The sequence below is a fragment of the Miscanthus floridulus genome, chromosome 8 (genome assembly GCF_019320115.1).
Source record: "Miscanthus floridulus cultivar M001 chromosome 8, ASM1932011v1, whole genome shotgun sequence".
NCBI classification, from domain to species: Eukaryota; Viridiplantae; Streptophyta; class Magnoliopsida; order Poales; family Poaceae; genus Miscanthus; species Miscanthus floridulus.
Genome location: NC_089587.1, coordinates 205,891,728 through 205,910,947, shown reverse-complemented (window position 1 = coordinate 205,910,947; position 19,220 = coordinate 205,891,728).

Genomic DNA, 19,220 nt, shown 5'->3' with positions numbered 1-19,220 from the left:
ATAGACCTGTTTCCCAACAAAAACTTGGTCCAGCAAATAACGTTGCGAACAACGCGTAACTCCTGGGCCGGCCCAGATACCCAACGACAAGCCGGAAGGGCAATCTAGTCCTACCAGAAGGCCTGGTCAAGGAGGGACGGCGCTCGCTTCCGACTCCGACCCACCTCTCCGACCGGAAGGCCTGGTCAAGGAGGGACGACGCTCGCCTCCGACTCCGGCCCGCCTCTCCGACCGAAAGGCCTGGCCAAGGAGGGACGACGCTCGCTTCCGACTCCGACTCACCTCTCCGACCATAAGGACACCGAACCTCTGCTTATAGCTCTTCTCTGACCGTCGCGGTCGGAGCCGACTGGGAAACAACCGAATGGGGACGCCCGCTCGGTAAGGACCCAAAGAGTCAGGCGGAGCAAGTAAGGCAGGGCACTGAAGTCAAACCGCAATACCGAAGATCATACCCTGCATACCTGTGGGATAGTACTGTCAGGTCATGTCAGAAGGGTGCTCCGCAACCTTCCAGACGTGTCAAAACACGAACAGTGTTATGAGCACCGACATTTGCCCTACAGTATGGTAGGCACCGACATTGCCCATACCAGACGAACATGATGGAACCAACCACATGCATCAGGGCGTCGATAGTATTGTAGGCACCGACAAACCGTCTCATACCCGACGGCGTGGGAAACAAGACTAGGTAGCGCACACTCTCTCACACACTCTCTCTTGTAAAGCCGTCCCCTTCATCCATAAAAGGGGATGCACTCTCTCCAAAAAGAAGATGATCGATTCACATAGACGATTCCAACGAACAACAGATAGATCACTCCGATTCTCTCTGCTTGGCTCTAGAACCCTAAAGCCAAACAAAGCATACGTTCGAACACTTAGCGCATGTCGGAGCTCCCGTCACTCTTGGCCCTTCGGTCCAGAGTCCGACCGGACCTCTGATACCCCCTATATTACTCTCTCTCGTTTGTAACCCCACAACAAACTTCGAGCACCTAGGCTCAGGAATAAAGTCACCAACCGACTCAAACTGGATGTAGGGCACATTGCCTAAACCAGTATAAATCCTATGTCATTGAGTGCTAGGCCACATCCGGTCACAACGTACGGCAAAACTACAAATATTTACGTGTTGGTCACTTTTCGCACCGACAGTTGGCGCCGTCCGTGGGGAGGACGCCGTACATTCACGCTTTTGTTCATCGGATGGCACACCTTTCTGCCATTTTTGGCATGGCGGGCTCAAGCGATACAACTCGCTTCAGCTCGCTGGAGTTTCCCATGCTCCCGCCTGTTGGGATGTGGGTTCCTCCTATCTTCGAGCCATCCCAGGCCTTTCTCTTCGGAAACCTAGACTTCGTCGCCGACCGGCTTGGCGTGCTTCACCTCCGCAAGGAGGCACTTGTCCCGACGCCCATTAGAGGAGGAGCGCCCTTCGTCGGCTCCGGGCCACCCGACGACTCTGCCTACGCTTCACTCCGAGCCCACGTTGGGCTCAAACCCCACTGTGAGTGATATACATACTGTTCTTTACTCGCTTTTTCATATTTTCCGCCGACTCTCTAGTGGGACCCCGTTGTCCCTGCCGCGACCGCCATACAACCAGTTCCCCTACGGCCTCGCGTCCCCCGCGGACGCGTATGCCTAGGGGCTCCGAAGGATGCTAGCGCTGCCCCCTCTCACATCCAAATCCATGCGGATGGCGAGCTATGCTCCCGCTTCTTTCCCTGACCTCATGGATGATGAGGTTAAGAGTGATGGCTCCAGCATCGGCGACGTCATGGCACCTAGCCACCCTTTGTCTCGAGAGTGCGCTATGGTGGACCCTCCGGGACAGTCGCCAGTGGTGGCGGAGTCTCTAAAGACCCACACCCCTCTGAACCCTCACATGTGCGTAGGAGCACGGCGAGGAGCTACGACAAAGGCGGCAGAACCAGCCACCACCTGCTCCAGCACACTTTGCGTAGCACGCTGCGCCCCGTGCGCATAACCCAGCGAGCGGCGCCTGAGGTCACGCCCGCTAGGTCCAACACAACATCATCGATGGGGGGGAATGATCCCCCACAGTTCGTCCGGGCAGGCCAGAACATCACCGCTGCGGCGATGCTCTTGTGCGGCCTTTCGGAGCCTGTTGACCCCTAGGAGCAGGCGATCCACCGGAACCTCCGGGCGCTGGTGGAAACCACCGCCGTTCAAGCCTGGCATGAGGATGATGTCCATCGAGGGGCAGTAAGAGCGGGCAACAAGGGCCCCGGCCAGACCATCGAGGGGAGTGATGAAATACGCCCCAGGCATGGTCGCCGACCCAATGACCGGAGTCCCAGCCCGGATGGCCTAGGACCACGGGCCTTTGGCCGACTCATCCAGAGAGCGTCGTTCCTGCAGCTCTTCTGACCACTTCATCATTCAATACCTCCCCATCTACATGGGGGAACATGTTTGAGCATGGCTTAAATTCCTCCCGCATGACAGCATCCGCGACTGGTTGGACCTCAAGAGGATCTTTGTCCGGAATTTCCAGGGGATGTATGTCTGCCCTAGGAACTCCTAGGACCTCAAGACCTGCTAGGAGGAGCCTAATGAGTCCCTATGGGACTACATCCATAGGTGCTCAAAGCGGTGCAACTGCCTTCCTGATGTCATCGACGTGGACATCATCAGCGTGTTCCTTTCTGGGACAACCTATGAGTTCCTGATCCATAAGCTTGGCTGTCTAAAGCCCCGAACCATGCGTGACCTGCTCGATGTCGCCACGAACCACGCCTCCGACAAGGAGGTGGTCGGAGCAGTCTTTAGTGGAGACCAGGATAAGGGCAAGGCCAAGCATGAGGATCAAGATGAGGGCCCCTCCACATAGAGGGGCAAAAAGAACAAGAAGGATCGGCATCGACTAGCCAACTCCATGTTGGTCACCGTGGCTGATCGCGCGGGTAAGCAGCCCTAGTAGGGCCATCCTGACCACTTCGACAAGCTCATGGATAGCCCATACACTAACCACGCTTACCCCGTCAAGCACCTCTATAAGGACTATGAGCTCCTCAAGTGTTTCTTGCGATAGGCCGGCGGGCCGAAAGAAGCAAAGGGCAAGGAGGCAGTAGCCAAGAAAGGAGGCACGATGAGCAAGGATGGGGATGGCTTTCCCAGCCCCTAGGAATGCATCATGATCTTTGAGGGATCCGATGCCATCTACTCCAAGCACCAGCACAAAGTGCGCTATAGAGAGGCATGCGTCGCCGAAACGACCATCTCCACCTTCCTTCGCTTATCAGAATCTCTGATCACTTTTGATCAGAGGGACCATCCTTCCCACGTCACAAGACCAGGTCGCTACCCGCTCATCGTCGACCCCATGGTCCGTAAGAAGCGCCTTACCAAGGTGCTGATGGACGGAGGCAGCGGCCTCAACATTCTCTATGTCGACACCCTCGATGTCATGTGCATCCCCTGGTCGGAGCTATGTCCAGCGAGCTCTCCCTTCCATGGCGTGATCCTAGGGACGTAGGTGTACCCACTTGGGTAGATCGACCTGCCCATCATGTTTGGCGACCGAGCCAACTTCTGCTCGGAGGTACTTACCTTCAAGGTGGTGGACTTCCCGAGGTCTTACCACGCCATCTTGGGGCGGCCATGCTATGCCAAGTTCATGGCGGTCCCCAACTAGACCTACCTAAAGTTGAAGATGCAGGGACCGAACAACATCATCACTATGGGTAGCACCTTTTCACATGCCTACACGTGCGACCGCGAATATTACGAGCTCACCACTGCCGTCATCAACTCGTCCAAGCTCCCGTGGCTCAGGGAGTTGTCAACCCTAGTAGTCCCGGACTACAACAAGCCAACCTCCTCGACTGCCTTCTGCCCACTCGAGGAAACTAAGGTGGTGGGGATCGACCCCACTGACCCTACCAAGATGGTGCGGATTGGGACCCAGCTCCTAGCCAAATAGGAATGCGAGCTCGCTGACTTTCTACGCGCCAATCGTGATGTCTTCGCATAGAAACCTTCCGACATGCCAGGCATACCACGGGAGGTCATCGAGCATGCACTATGCCTCGTCCCGGGCTCAAAGCCCGCCAAGCAACGCCTGTGTCGCTTTGACGATGAGAGGCACAGGGCCATAGGCGAGGAGGTCACCAAACTCCTGGCAGCCTGATTCATCAAAGAGGTATACCACTCTGACTGGTTCACCAATCCTGTTCTTGCTAAAAAGACTAGGAAATGAAGAATGCGTGTTGATTATACTAGCCTCAACAAGGCATGTCTGAAGGACCATTTTCCTTTACCACGCATAGGCCAGATAGTCGACTCCACCTCAGGATGCAAAATCCTCTCCTTTCTGGATACCTACTCAGGCTATCACCAGATCACGATGAAAGAGTCTGACCAGTTCGTAACTTTGTTCATCACTCTGTATGGTTCATACTGTTATGTAACCATGCCTTTTGGTCTAAAGAACGCTGACACCACCTATCAACGGTGCATGTAGTAATGCTTTGCCGATCAAATCAACCCGCTCGATCAGCCTAACCAAGTTGAGCGGCCAAAACCAACAATCGTCGTCTATGTTAATGACATAGTGGTTAAAACGGCCCAAGCTTGTGACCTGATCGCAAACTTGCCCACAATATTCATGAACCTCCAAAGGTTCAACATCAAATTAAATCCCGAAAAATGTGTTTTTGGTGTTCCGAAGGGGAAGCTACTTGGATACATCGTGTCTGAACACGGCATCGAGGCCAACCCTAAAAAAATCACGGACATCTCCAACATGGGCCCTATACACAATGTCAAGGGCGTACAGAGGCTCATCGGCTATTGGGCCACCCTGAGCCGATTCATCTCTCAGCTCGACAAACGGGGGATGCCTCTCTATAAGCTTCTAAAAAAGATGGACGCTTTCGTCTAGACTGAGGAAGCACAGCAGGCTTTGGAGAGCCTCAAAGCATCACTGACGTCGGCCCCAATGCTTGTCGCTTCCGAATGGATAGAACCCCTCCTCTACGTCGTGGCAAGCAACCACGTGGTGAGCATAGCCCTAATCATCGAAAGGGAGGAGCCAGGACACCACCTTAAGGTCCAATGACCCATATACTTCATCAGGGAGGTACTCATCGACCCCAAGGTTCGGTACCCCTAGGTGCAAAAACTCCTATACGCGTGTTGATGGCGACCTAGAAGCTCCTACACTACTTCACCGACCACAAAGTCTCAGTCATCACTTCATACCTGCTCGGGGATATCATCCGCAACCACAATGCCACATGACGAATCTCCAAGTGGGCACTCAAGCTAATAGGCCACGACATCAGGTATATCCCCTGTACTGCTATTAAGTCTCAGACTCTCATGGACTTTGTCGCCAAATGGACGGAGGTCCAACACCCGACCCTAGACATCACCCACGAGTACTAGATGATGTACTTCGATGGGTCCATAATGGCGCCTAGCTCAGGTGCTGGAGTGGTTCTGATCTCCCCAGACAGGAGTAGGCTTTGCTACGCAATCTGCCTCCACTTTTTGGCCTCAAACAAAGCCGCAGAATACGAGGCCCTCATCAACGGACTACGCATCGCCATCGAGCTCGATGCTACGCGAGTCTATGTCCATGGTGACTCAGAGCTGGCCATCGACTAGGTCATGAAGGAGTCCTCTTGCAAAAACCCCCTCATGATAGCATACTGCCAGGAGGTGTGCAAGCTCGAGGATAAATTCTAGGGGATCAAGCTACATCATGTCCCTCTAAAGGACAATGATGCCGTCGATTTTCTCCCAAAATTGGCTGCCAGGTGGGCTCTGTCTCTGGACGGGGTCTTCATCAACGACCTTCACAAACCATCTACCCGCATCCTAAAAGGTCCGATCTAGACACACCTTGATGTCAACCTGGTGCTTGGAGGCTCTGACCCCGGTGCCCCCATGACGACGTCACCCGCCGATGTCATCGTGGTAGCACTCGATCAAGCCAACTGGCGAGCGCCACTACTCGCCTACCTCCTCAAGAAGGTTCTCCCACCCGAAAGGACTGAAGCACGATGGATCACTCGATGCGCCAAGATGTTTGTCACATTCGGAAATGAACTTTACAAATGAAGTCCGTCGGGAGTACTCATGAAGTGCGTCTCTACCGACAAAGGCAAGCGGCTCCTCCTTGAGGTCCATGCTGGAATCTGTGGACACCATGTGGCACCAAGGTCACTGGTTGGAAAAGCCTTTCATCAAGGTTTTTACTAGCCCACCACGCTATAAGTTGTAGAGGAGGTCATCCACAGGTGTGAAGGATGCCAGTTCTACGCTCAACAAATGCACTTGCCGGCATAGGAGCTTCAAACCATCCCCATCACCTGGCCGTTCGTAGTCTGGGGCCTCGACATGGTAGGGCCCTCAAAAAGGGCCCAGACGACTTCACTCACCTACTTGTAGCGGTCGACAAATTCACCAAGTGGATAGAGGCCAAGCCCATCACCAACATCCGCTCAGAAGAGGCGGTCAAATTCTTCCTCGACGTCATCTACCAGTTCAGTGTTCCTAGCTGTATCATCACTGACCACAGAACTAACTTCACCGGGAAGAAGTCCTGGACTTCTGTGATGGATACGGCATCAAGATTGACTAGGCCTCGGTCAGACATCCACGTACTAATGGTCAGGTCGAACGAGCCAATGGCATGGTCCTCCAAGGACTCAAGCCATGAATCTTCGATCGACTCAACAAGTGTGTCGAGCGATGGGTTGTAAAGGTTCCAGCGACCCTCTAGAACCTAAGAATGACCCTGAACCGATCCACAAGGTTCACACCCTTCTTCCTGGTCTATAGAGCTAAAGCAGTGCTGCCCTCCGACCTCGACCACGGCGCCCCAAGGGTGAAAGCCTTCAACCACAACCGAGCCACGGAGGCTTAGCAAGACAACCTACTCGAGGAGGCTTATGAGATGGCCGTCATTCGCTCCGCTCGCTACCAGCAAACTCTCCACAAGTACCATGAAAGAAAAATCAGAGAAAGAATCCTCGAGGTCGAAGACCTCGTGCTTCGAAGGACCCAATCAACCAAAAAGAAACACAAACTCTCTCCGCCAAGGGAAGAACCCTATACGGTGACCAAGGTAATCCAACCGGGCACCTACCGACTGAAGGACGACAACGGCAACATTCTCACCAACACTTGGAACATCGAAAAGCTACATTGTTTCTTCCCTTAAAAATTTGGTCTTACCATTTTCTTTCATTCAACCCTTACTCCTACAAGCACCCCAGCCCGAACACTTTCAGCCCAGGTCGCTCGGGGGCTCCATGGGGTGCGATACCACCTCTCTTTTTTACTATCATATGGTAAATACCTTTTTACCCGAACGAAAGGGTAGTCCGTTCCTTTAATTACCTTACATAACTTTGCTTTAAACATTCCGACCGATCACACCCCGCCACGACCTATGGTTATGAGCGGCTGAGCCTCGCGGGCCACGCTCGGGTTCTTAAGGTTGCAGCCTATGGTTCAAACGGGCAGGTGCAAAAAGGAAAGAATAAAAACAAAGTTATGCTACAGTAAAAATAAGGAACGGATGGGACAATCTTTCCCTTACGAAGTGATTCCATCACAAAACAAAGTCGATGTATTCATGGATACAAAAATGTTTACATAGGGGGCTCCCCCACAAACTTCTCCCTTACATATATTGACTATTTTTCTACTCTAAATACTACTGTGGATGCCCGGTGGCATTGGCTACTGGCTCGATCGATGAAGATAAGGGTTGCTTGGTCGGAGGTGGGACAACGTTCGCTTCCAACCCGGGCTCCACTCCATCCATAGACTAGATGACGTATTCTGGACGTGCACCTTCGGCTACGCTCGTGTGGCGAACATCCATCACCCACTGCGCGGAGACTTGCTCGGTCACCTTCTGTGCGCATGGCAACAAGCTCTCCCCTAGCGCATGGATGGTGTCCGGGCTCCAGTCATTGGCATACCTACTGCAGATGGCGGTGAAGTCCAGGTCTGGGTGGTGCATCACCACCGAAGTCAGCACCCCAACGTCCCGCAGAACATCCCATCAGAGGTAAGTGCCCAAACTTCATCCAGGACCTCCGCCAGTCAGATACCGGGACTTGGCTAGGGCCTCCGCATTCTGACCAATCATCGCCCGGGCCATCTCCAGGTCCTGCTCTAGAGAACCAACCTTTCTACCCAGTTCTAGAAAAAGGATGACAAGCTCAGAAGCAAGAAAAAGGAAAAAACAAGACAACAACCAAAAGTGAAACAGGTACATACCGAGGTGGGTGTTCTCAAGGATGGAGAGTCCTTCCTCCTATTGAGTCACCTGCTCGTGCAGTCGGGCGTTCGACTCCTCTAGCCCAAGCACCCGACCTTGGAGCGCGAGCACTTCCTGGTCAACCTCTGACCGGGCCTTCTGCTCCATCTCCAGAGCCTCCAAAGACTCCTAGAGCGCCGCTCAGTCTCCACCAGCCAGACCTCCGCTGCCTCGGTCTCCGCTAGCTGGACCTTCACCGCATCGAGTCCCTGCTCGGCGGTGGTCGCTTGTTCCACCATGAGCTATTCTACCGCACGCGCTGCCGTCACCTCGGACGCCCAGTCTCAAGACTCACAATGGGCGGACTCTAGCTAGTGCTCAAGCTCAGCGACCCACCGTGACACCGTGGCCTCCCGCTCCATTTGAGCGTGCTCCTCCTAGAAGAAACGGGACTTGCGGCTCCACATCTCCTCCAAACCCTGCAAAACAAGAAGCAAGCATGCTGAGACAACCAATAAAAGACTAAGCAGTCAAGGATGAACGCAAAAAACTTACCTCTATGACATAGGGTAGGTCGACTGTAACCGCCTGATGGACAACCTTGACCCACTCCAAGGCCTCCTCGAGCCTCGCCCTGGTTTGGGCGAGATCGGACTCCATCACGAGCCCTCTCCCCCAAGTACGTCCCAAAGCTGCACCTCCTCCTCATCCTAAAGAATGAACTGCACCTTCCTCGGGTCGCCGGGGTAGGGCCACACTAGGTCAGTGGTCGCCCCCAACCCGCTGGAAGGCCCAACCAACGACCAGACCACCGCTAGCTCCTGCGATGGTGGGATGGCTGGTGGATCCACCCTGGTGCCTACCTCGTTAGGGCAGGGGATCTCCACCTCCTCGACCCCATGGCCCATCGCTGGATGCTCTGCCTCTGGCCTGGCCGCGTCACCTCCCGATACCTCTAGCTCCGACCAGGAGGTCGAGTCATGCGTCCCTCCACCGGGCAAGATAGGGAGCCCGATCTCTCTCCCCTCTTTCACCACAACCGGTGCAGGAGGGATCACCAGGGTCACCTCTGACCCAGCCACTGTCATTGCCACTGGGATTCACCTCCATTACCACTGTTGCTGGGCTCACGACCGGCCAAGAGAGTGCAGCCCCAGAGGGGAAGGCCGCACTGCCGCCAGCCTACTTTCCCCACCGCTTGTCGTGACCCACTGTAGGCTGGGCCTCCACTCCTCCCACATGGGCAGTGGGGCGATGCTTAGCCCCATCAGTATCTAGCCACTGTTGAAAAAGTATAGGTCAGTCGAACTCAAAAAACTCAACTGTGAAATAAAAGAAACCTAGGTACATACCTAGACGCAAGGGGCAAGACCCTAAAGCCCTGACCCACTAGCAACAGGCCCGCCAGATAAGGACCGCTCATGGGTCACGACCTACACCCCCTCACATCAACTGAGGGAGGAGTCAGCCCAGCAAGTTCTTGATCGGCCTACGAGCCACCGCGACCGCCAGCTTGTGATGCGCCCACCAGAGCAGCTGGCGGGGCGTCCCCCCATTATGGGTGGCATGCCAACGCTAGCCCCAAAGATGTGGGGTGCGAGCCCACTCCTTCGACCGACCGGCATGCCCCACCACGCTCAGAGCAGGGGAGGGCGACGCCGGTGATGCCTCCAAAGGCCGCGGCAACCGTGGCCGCTTCACCTCTCGATCACCGGTGGCGTCCGAGCTCGCATCACGCTTCCTCGATAGGGGAACATCACGGTGCCTCCCCGTATGTGCCCGTCGATGGTAGACATGGCCATAGGCTCGCGACGCTCCAATGAGCTCGCGATGATGTCCCGATCTCCATCCTTAGAGGAGCTCGTGTCACCACCCAACTCCATGGGCTGCTCCGACTCAAGCTCCGCCACCACGACTCTCCTATTTTCCCCCGCCTGCACATGCCAGGCGATCTCCTACTCCTTCTAGTGCCTCCTCTGAGCCTTCTCAGCTCTCTTCTTCTTCCTACCATCCACCACCTCCTTCAGGGTGGCCTGCCAAGCCACGCCCTCCGGCCCCCTTAGGAAATACGGCCAAGATTTGTAACCGACAAGCCCCTACAAGAAACAGACGACTCGAAGTCAGAATATGGGAGAGCAAAAGGGAAAACACGAAGTAAGGAGAAAGGAGCATACTAGAGTGGATAGCTTCGTGGCATGGAGAGGTCTAGGCTTTCCTTTGAGTGACTCCTTGTTCCTCAGCTGTAGCACCCAGTCGAGCCGACTTCAGACCTCGTCCTTCGCCAGCTCCTCCGGCGATGCGCGGTCGGAATCCATCGGGTAAGTGTACATCCACATCGGCCGGCTCCTCTCCACTAGTAGGGCGACCCGATGGCAGAAGAAGGTGTAGAACACCCTCAGCCCGTCAAGGCCATGCTGCACCAGCTTCTAAAGTTCCACCTCGATGACTTCCAGCTTGTTTTGCCAACTGACGGGCCCCCACGACCAGCTATCCCGCCTCTCTAGCCTCCTTCCGGTGAACAATGGGAACAACGCCTCCGCTGGGTTCCTGATGTAGAACCACTCCCCATGCCACCCCCGATTGGAGTCGTAGGGGGTATACGCGGGGTAGGAGCCCGACGACCTTGACTTCTTCTGCAGGGCAAAAACCCCCACCGGCACATTCATGGGTGGCTTCCCCTTTGACAAGGCTCGTTTGGTGAAGATCCGTCGGAAGAGGTCCACGTGCGGCTCCATCCCGAGGAAGGCCTCGCAGACGGTGATGAAGCCAGTGATGTGCATCACCCTTGTTGGATTGAGGTGCTGCAGCTCCAGGCCCCACTCATTGAGGAGCCCGCATAGGAACTAGTGCGCGGGGTATCCTAGCCCACACTCATGGAAGGCGAGGAAGGAGACAACCTCATCAGCCCGAGGTCGCAAAAAAGCCTCCCCTGCAAGGGCCCTCTAGTGTGCCACCTCCTACGACGAAAGCAGCCCTTTCCCGGTGAAGGCGGCCAGCACTGTCTCATCTACGTTCGATGGCCTCCAGCTCGACATTGCGCTCTAGATTCACGAATGGATCTGTGAGTTCTCCCTCGTTTTACCCTCTCTCACTTGGGAACCGTCGTGGCACACGAATGCACTTGGCGAGGAGGAAGAAGGAGGGGAGGCAGCAGTTGGAGAATAGGCAAAGGAACGAGACGAAAACCCTCTCCCTTCCCCTATTTAAGGAGGAGATGCAACAGTTGGAGGAAGGTGAAGCATTGGGGAAAAAAACCCTCTCCCTGCCCCTATTTAATGTAGATGGGAATGCAATGGTACGCGTCCTGACTAATGGGATGTGCCCTGACCAACAAGATGGTGCCTGGTTAAATGGGACGTGGCCTAGGCATGGCCCACCACTACCGCACGCAGGTGGCCCTCCGCCTTCCTAGGCAGGACTTGGAAGGGCCCAACAACGGGATCTCCACCAAGGAGAAAGCGATGGGCTTCCTGAGTCAATTGGACGGCTCAGGTGAATGCTAAGAGATAGGTAAGTAGTAGAGGGATGCCCCATATGGGCCATGCCGACTTCGTCATGAATGACGAACGTGGATCACATTCGGACATGTCCAATAAAAACTCCTCAAGCCTGTCACTAGAGTCATCAAGGTAACTCTACCAATCCCTCTTATTTTATCAATGCAGGATCATTCATTCATCCATTCTCATACACGCATTCACATATTCATATAGTCATTCATTCGTCCTATACATCCAAAGCATCACATATGCAATTAATACATCACAACGCTCTGTGTTGCATCACGAAGCGGCAGTTGCCTCATTCAACATGAGCAATGACCGACCAGGGTACAAAGGTCGGCCCACAAAGGGCTCAAAGCCACCTTGCATCAAACAGAGCTAGGGGAGAAAACACAGATGAGCCCCAGCGGCCCTCGTCCAATCTACTCAGAAGCAGACAGGGTCATCTCATCCTTCTTGTTCGATCCTAACCTCGAGCCATGCCCATAGAATCTCCATCGAGGGGAGGCCAGCGGGCCACCTGAGTCGGTCTCCGGAATGACCCGAGCACCTATCGGGACATGGGTTAAGGAGTAGTGGAATGCCATGTGAGGGCTATGCCGACCCCATCATGAATGATGAACCCGGATTCCACTCGAACGTGCCCGTTAGCGAGCTCACCGAGCGCGTCGCTCGAGCCATCGAGGCAAGCAACGTTAGCTCAGCCCCTCCGGTTGCGGAAACCATGGACGGGGTAATGCACGGAACTAGACCAACACCTATTGTAACACCTTTGGTGTTACAAGCTCATTTAGCATTGTGATTACGGTCGAAGAGATAGATCTACCAATATAGTGAGTTAGTTACGTAAATGCCTGTATGTGTTGATGAAAAATCCTAACACGAAGAGTAGAATAAGTAGTTCTAAACATTGGCATGGAAGCAATTTTTATAAACAAAAATACGATACGGCTGGTATATAGTACTTAAGTAAAATTCAGAGCATGATTTTTGTTGCATTTAAAATGTTGAGTAACAAACTTTAGTGCTTTAGTCGTGTTTGAAAATATATAGTCAGCTTGGAAAATGAATATTTGAGAGCTAAAATGATATATAATGTGGGTAGAAAAATTATGCCATCAGCAAGGTAAGAATGTCGTGAGTGTGTTAGTATGTTTGTTTCGAGTATTGTTGTGATGTTTGTTAGTTTCAAAATTAGTTTGAAAAGGAACAAAAATGGAAAACCTGTTCGTAGTTTGTGTCGATAAATAATAGTCAGCTTGAAAAGTGATTTTTATAGAGCAACAATAATATAGAACATGCATTTGGAGTTTTAATAAAAATTGAAGTACAAGTCGAGTAGATGAAAGCGTAACTTGGGTTTTGGAAAACAAATGTTGTTCCATGATCTTCGCTGCTCATCTTGACTACCTCGCTCGCGTCCTTGCTGCTGTCTTTGTCTTTGCCCTCCCACTCTCTCTCTCGTCTACTCTGTTTGGTGCCGCTGCCACTACTGGATGAGCGCGGGAGGCGCCATGTGAGCATGCTCCCTCGCGTCCTTGTTCTGGAGTGCATATAAAGAAAGGTGGCTGAGCTTGCTTCTTGAATTGGTCCATCGCGTAGGGGCGTCAGAAGGGGGCATGTGGCCCTGCTCCTATCCAGCTCGGTGTCATTACGTCGACATGACCATGCCGAGCAGGTCAGGCCACCTCCGAGCTGCTGCTGCTGGCTGCCGGCCGCACAACAGACTAGGGTGGGCCGCAGTTGCCTCGGTGGGGCCGGCCAAGCTCGCTGCCGACTAGGCCATGCATAGGCCAAGGCGCCACTGTCTGGTCAATGTGGCACTCTCCTCGCCACCCTAACTACCTAACCATCGAGTAGCCACTGCCTCTGTTGACCCATTGAACTAATGGCCTTTGTCATGATGCCGCTGCTCTCCCCGCGTCGCCTAGTGAGTTGGTTTTACGTGGCGGGCTCTGTATGCGGTCGCTGTTCTGCTACCCCCCATCCGCATGTAGACAAAGTCGAGCCATCTCATCATGGTACTTCGCGGCATGTCTTCTTTAAGCTACATCGCGCGAATGCCGCGTGCCTTTAATGCATACATGGCCAAAGATGGTCGAGCTGTGTAAATGTCGTTGCCCAGCTAGCACAGCTCACTCGCTCGCTCTATCCTCTGCCATGGCCATGAGCCTCGAGCTCGACCACCGTATCCCTGGTCCCGCGCTAGACCCGATGCTCCTCGGTGCGCCCGAGCTGCAGCGCCTAGCCAGACCATGACCTGCCCACTGCCCCGCAGCACGCCATGGCCACGCCCGCCATTGCCTTGCCCCCTCATGTGTGCGCGCGAGCTCCTCGGCCCACGCTGGTCCTACAGCCTCGTAGCATTGTCCTGCGCGAGCCTGAGCTCGGCCACCGCCGCACCAGTCCGCTGGCCGCCCCGCTCTCGTCTATGCCGGCCGCCCTGCTACTAATGCCGCTGCGGGACTCCACCTCCACGGCACCACCTCGCCTCGCCGCACCTCCCCACGGTCAGGCCATTGGACGCTGTCCCCGCTGTGGCTGCGTCACCGTAGCCACACCCGGTGCACCGTGGCCGCCCGTCGTTGCCTCCCCTGTTGTGGCCACGAATGGCCACCGTGCCGAGCTCATCTACCGCTGTGCCTCCTCTGCTTCGCTGGGCCACGGCCGCCATCATCCCGGTCCATGTCCGCCTTGCCGCTCACGTCGGGGGCCTACACTGGCAGCAACCTCACCTGGGTCGAGTGCCGCGGTGTTGGGTCGACGGCGTCAGGCTACCGGGAGCCACCGTGTATAGCACCGCCGTCGGTCAGTTACCCTTCCCCTACGCTGCTCTGTTTCTAGGTAGAGAAAGGACCCTAACGCCAATAGCAAATCTTACCGTGTTCATTTTTTGAAAACGCTAGACTCATAAATTTACAAGAAATGGCTTAGTTGATTTCGGGAAAACTTAGGGGCTGAAGGGTCGAGATGGCGGACTAGAGGGGGGTGAATAGTCTTTTCTAAAATTAATCGCGTTGGCTAACCGATATAAATGTGGAATTAAAACAATCGGTCTAGCCAAGACTACACCCCTCTATATATGTTCACTAGCACCTTGCAAAGATACTAATTATGCAACTAAGGTGCCGGGCTAGCTAGAGCTCTCCTAAACAATTCTAGGAGCAAGGTCACACAAACCTATGCCACTAGTACTTTAAGCAACAAGGGAGCTCCTACACATGCTAGTAAGCAAAAGCACAAAGCCAACTAAGCTCACTAGCAAAGCTCAATAACAAGGCAACCAATGCCTAATTAGAGAGCGCAAATACTTAGCTACACAAACTAAGCAATGTGACTAACAAGGTAACTGAAACCAAATTAGCCACGCAAGGGAGCTACTTCTATGCTACACAAGCAAGAAGGTAATTAGCAAGCTACACAAGCTATCTAATTACAAGAGCAACTACACAAGCTTAATATGTATAAAAGTAATTGCAAGCTTGTGTAATGGGGATGCAAACCAACAGGAAGAACAAGGTTGACACGATGATTTTTCTCCCAAGGTTCACGTGTTTGCCAACACGCTAGTCCCCGTTGTGTCGACCACTCACTTGGTGGTTCGGCGGCTAATTAGCATCACCCGCTAAGCCCACACGTCGGGCGCCGCAAGAACCTACCCCTTGAGTGAGGGTAGCTCAATGACACGCTTTACTAGAGTTGCTCTTCGCGGCTCCCGCGGGGCGAGCACAATGCCCCTCACAAGCACTTCTTCGGAGCGCCGCACAAGCTTCTTGCGGGCTTCGACGGAGACCACCACCAAGCCATCTAGGAGGTGGCAACCTCCAAGAGTAACAAGCACCACCGGCTTGCAACTCGATCACCTAGTGCCACTCGATGCAACCTCACGATGCAATCGCACTAGAATCGCTCACTCACATAATCGGATGATCGCTATCAAGTATGTGTGAGATGGTGGGCTCCTAAGCACTCTCAAGCATGGACACAAAGTCCCCTAAGGTGCTCAACAACAGCCATGGCCGAGGGCCACTTCTATTTATAGCCCCAAGGGCTAAACTAGCCATTACCCCTTCACTGGGCAACTATCGGGCTGACCGGACGCTCCGGTCGTGTTGACCGGACGCTGGACCTCAGCGTCCGGTCGCCCATAGACGGCCACGTGTCCTGATTCCAACGGTCACTTGACCTGACCGGACACAGCAGCTTCAACTGATCAGACGCTGGACCCTTAGCGTCCGGTCGTTTATAGTAAGGTACCGACCTTGACCGGACGCGTCCGGTCGCACATGATCGGACGTAGCCCCAGCGTCTGGTCACTCTTCAGTAACACTGCTTCGACCAACAATAGGACCGGACGCTGCCTCTAGCGTCCGATCACCACGTGACCAGCGTCCAGTCCACTCTGTGAGCCCCTGTCTTTTCTGTCTAGGGTGCCGGTGGAGTTTCTTCACCAAGTTGATCCACATCAACTCCAACTTCTTCTCCTTTGTAAATGTGCCAACACCACCAAGTGTACACCACCATGTGTATGCGTGTTAGCATTTTCATAATCATTTCCCAAAGGATGTTAGCCACTCAACTTGCCACGCCACTCGATCCTAGCGACGATGCAAAGTTAGATCACTCGAGTGGCACTAGATGACCGATATGCAAACAAGTTTGCCCCTCTTGATAGTACGGCCATCTATCCTAAACCCGGTCATAAACTTCTCTACACACCTATGACTGGTGAAATGAAATGCCCTAGGTTATACCTTTGCCTTGCGCATTTCATCCTATCTCCTCCAATGTCGATGCAACACATGCACCAACATGATCAACAATGATATGATCCACTCCATATCATCACGTGATCATATTGGTTCATCGATCTTGACCTCACTTGCTTTTCACCGTTGCCTTCGTCCATCGGTGCCAAGTCTTGCTCAAGCTTCACCGTCACGCGGTCCATCACTCCAAAGCCTCCGACTTGCCCTTCACGCTTGTAACCGGTCCATCAAGCCAAGTATTGTCTTGATCTTCTCCACCTTGATCACATGACTCAATGTCATATCTCATGTGCAATAAGCTCCTTCATCATCACATGTGTGAGCTTTACAACATCTCCAAGCCATTTTCACCTTCATGGCATATGTTGCTCACACACATGTACTTGTGGACTAATCACTTGTGTATCTCACATAAACACAATTAGTCCACCTAGGTTGTCACTCAATTACCAAAACCACATAGGGACCTTTCAATCTCCCCCTTTTTGGTAATTGATGACAACTCTACAAAGATATGGAAATTAAGCACTTTTGGATTCATGTTGCTTGCCCAAGCAATTTTATCATGTGAAAATGATTTTGGACAAGTACCACAAACCCGAAATGGTAGTATTAGCTCCCCCTACATATGTGCTAGAGTGTTTGATTTTAAGCTTGCACATATGCATAGATTGAAATTGTGGGAGAGTAATTACTACCGAATGATGCTAATGGTGTATAGAATAAACCTTTGAAGTGTGATACCAATCGCAGTTGCACCTTTAAGTTCATCCTTAGCACCATGGTTAGCTAGATGTCACTTGGAAATAAAATCACTAGATACCTCGTGAGATCAACATTAAAAGCAAGGTACTAGCATTATTTGAGAACATACCAAGTGTCTAGCTATCATCCTATGCATGCTAGTTATCAAATCATCATTCAAGTTCTATAGCTAGCATACACCACACAAGCATGCATATTGAATTTAAGAACTTATGGAATGCAAGCAAGCACATGAATATGCACATGTCAAATGCAATCAATCAAAGTTCATGAGCTTGCTCCCCCTATTTGTGTGCCTTTCTTGTCCAAGAATTTTGATCCATCTCTTTTCTCCAATGTTGCTCCCTCTTTGTCCATGTCCATGTCTTATCTCTTTCCTTTGTACATTCTAAAGATTTTCATATCTTTTACATCCTTGTACAATCTCTCCCCCATGGTACAATTTCTCCACCATATCTTTCATATCCCCCATATCTTTCATATCATATCATATCTTTGTACAATTTCTCCCCCTTTGTCATCAATTTCCATAAAGGGTATGCTTCTTATTGATGCAAAAAGGTATGCACTTTGGGGTAGATGGTTGAGACTAGAATTTTACATTTTTGATAGACATTACTTGAATATTGGAATGACATCACATGTAGATACCATTTAGAATTTGCAACTTGTACTACTTGTATCTTATCATTCTTATGCATGGGTCATCTATTTTATATACTTAAGTTCTTGTAGGTGAGGGATGCATTCTTCATTTTGTGATCACTTAAAGTTGAGAATCACTTGTGGAACCATCGTCTTTTATGATTGATACCAATTGTAGGATACCAATTGAAGGTGTGATGCCATTTTAAAGAATTTTCTAGTATGGAACCACTAGGATTTATCGATTTTGATCATTTTTTTTGAATATTTGCTATCTTTATGAGTACCACCTATAGGATATCACTTGTGGGTTGATCTAGACATTACTTATGAATTTTTGATAAAATACTTAAGTCTAGATACCACTTGAAACATACAAATTAGATATCCATTTGCATTGTTATCTTGTCCTTGTACTCTTATCATTATCATGAGCTTCTTATGTGACTTGAACTAAATTGATTTGCTTAAGCTTCCAAGTCCGGTTTGAACCAATGACAAGCATCTTCACACCTCTTGTAAGGGTTATCTTGCCAATGTTGTACTTGTTACTTGTTTAGCAATCCAAATATAAATCAAGTACTTGGGTTCACTAGCTCATGAACAAAATCATATACTAACCACTAGATCAAGTAATCATTCAAGCAATAGTGGTAGGCTATGAATTTTAAACATTTCATTTGTAATGCATGATCCTATGAAGCATGTACTATATGCACTAACCGCATACTAGTGAGGGATGAAATGATTATGCACATTACAATGATACCTTTGCTATGTTGGAGTAGAGGATAGTCACATAGATTCTAATTCATTACTCCAATAGCAATGTGAAGTCCAATTTGAAAGCTTGGTGAAGACCAATAGATACCATTTTGAATTCCACTTTTCACCCATATGAAATGAATACCACTTATGATCAAGTGCACTTTCTTGTTGTGGTTGGCTTGCTTTATCTTTTGATCTTTGCTTGCATGAGAGCATCAATTTGAGAATACCACTTGAAATATCATGACTAGCTCTCTTTTGGGTGTTGCTTACTTTTCTTGATCAACCCTTTTGATTGCTTCAACTAAGCATCTCAAATATTCCTCGGATCACCACTTTCATGTTAGCCTTCCAAGTACCACACTTGGTTTACCTACTTATAGGCGGCAAGCCCCTACACTAGGGAGAAGTGACCTCTCTCCAAGAATCATTCTTGATACTCACTTGAAATAACTTGATTGATTGATCCAAGTAATAGACTTAACTTGATGAGTAACATTGATTCCTTCTTTAAGT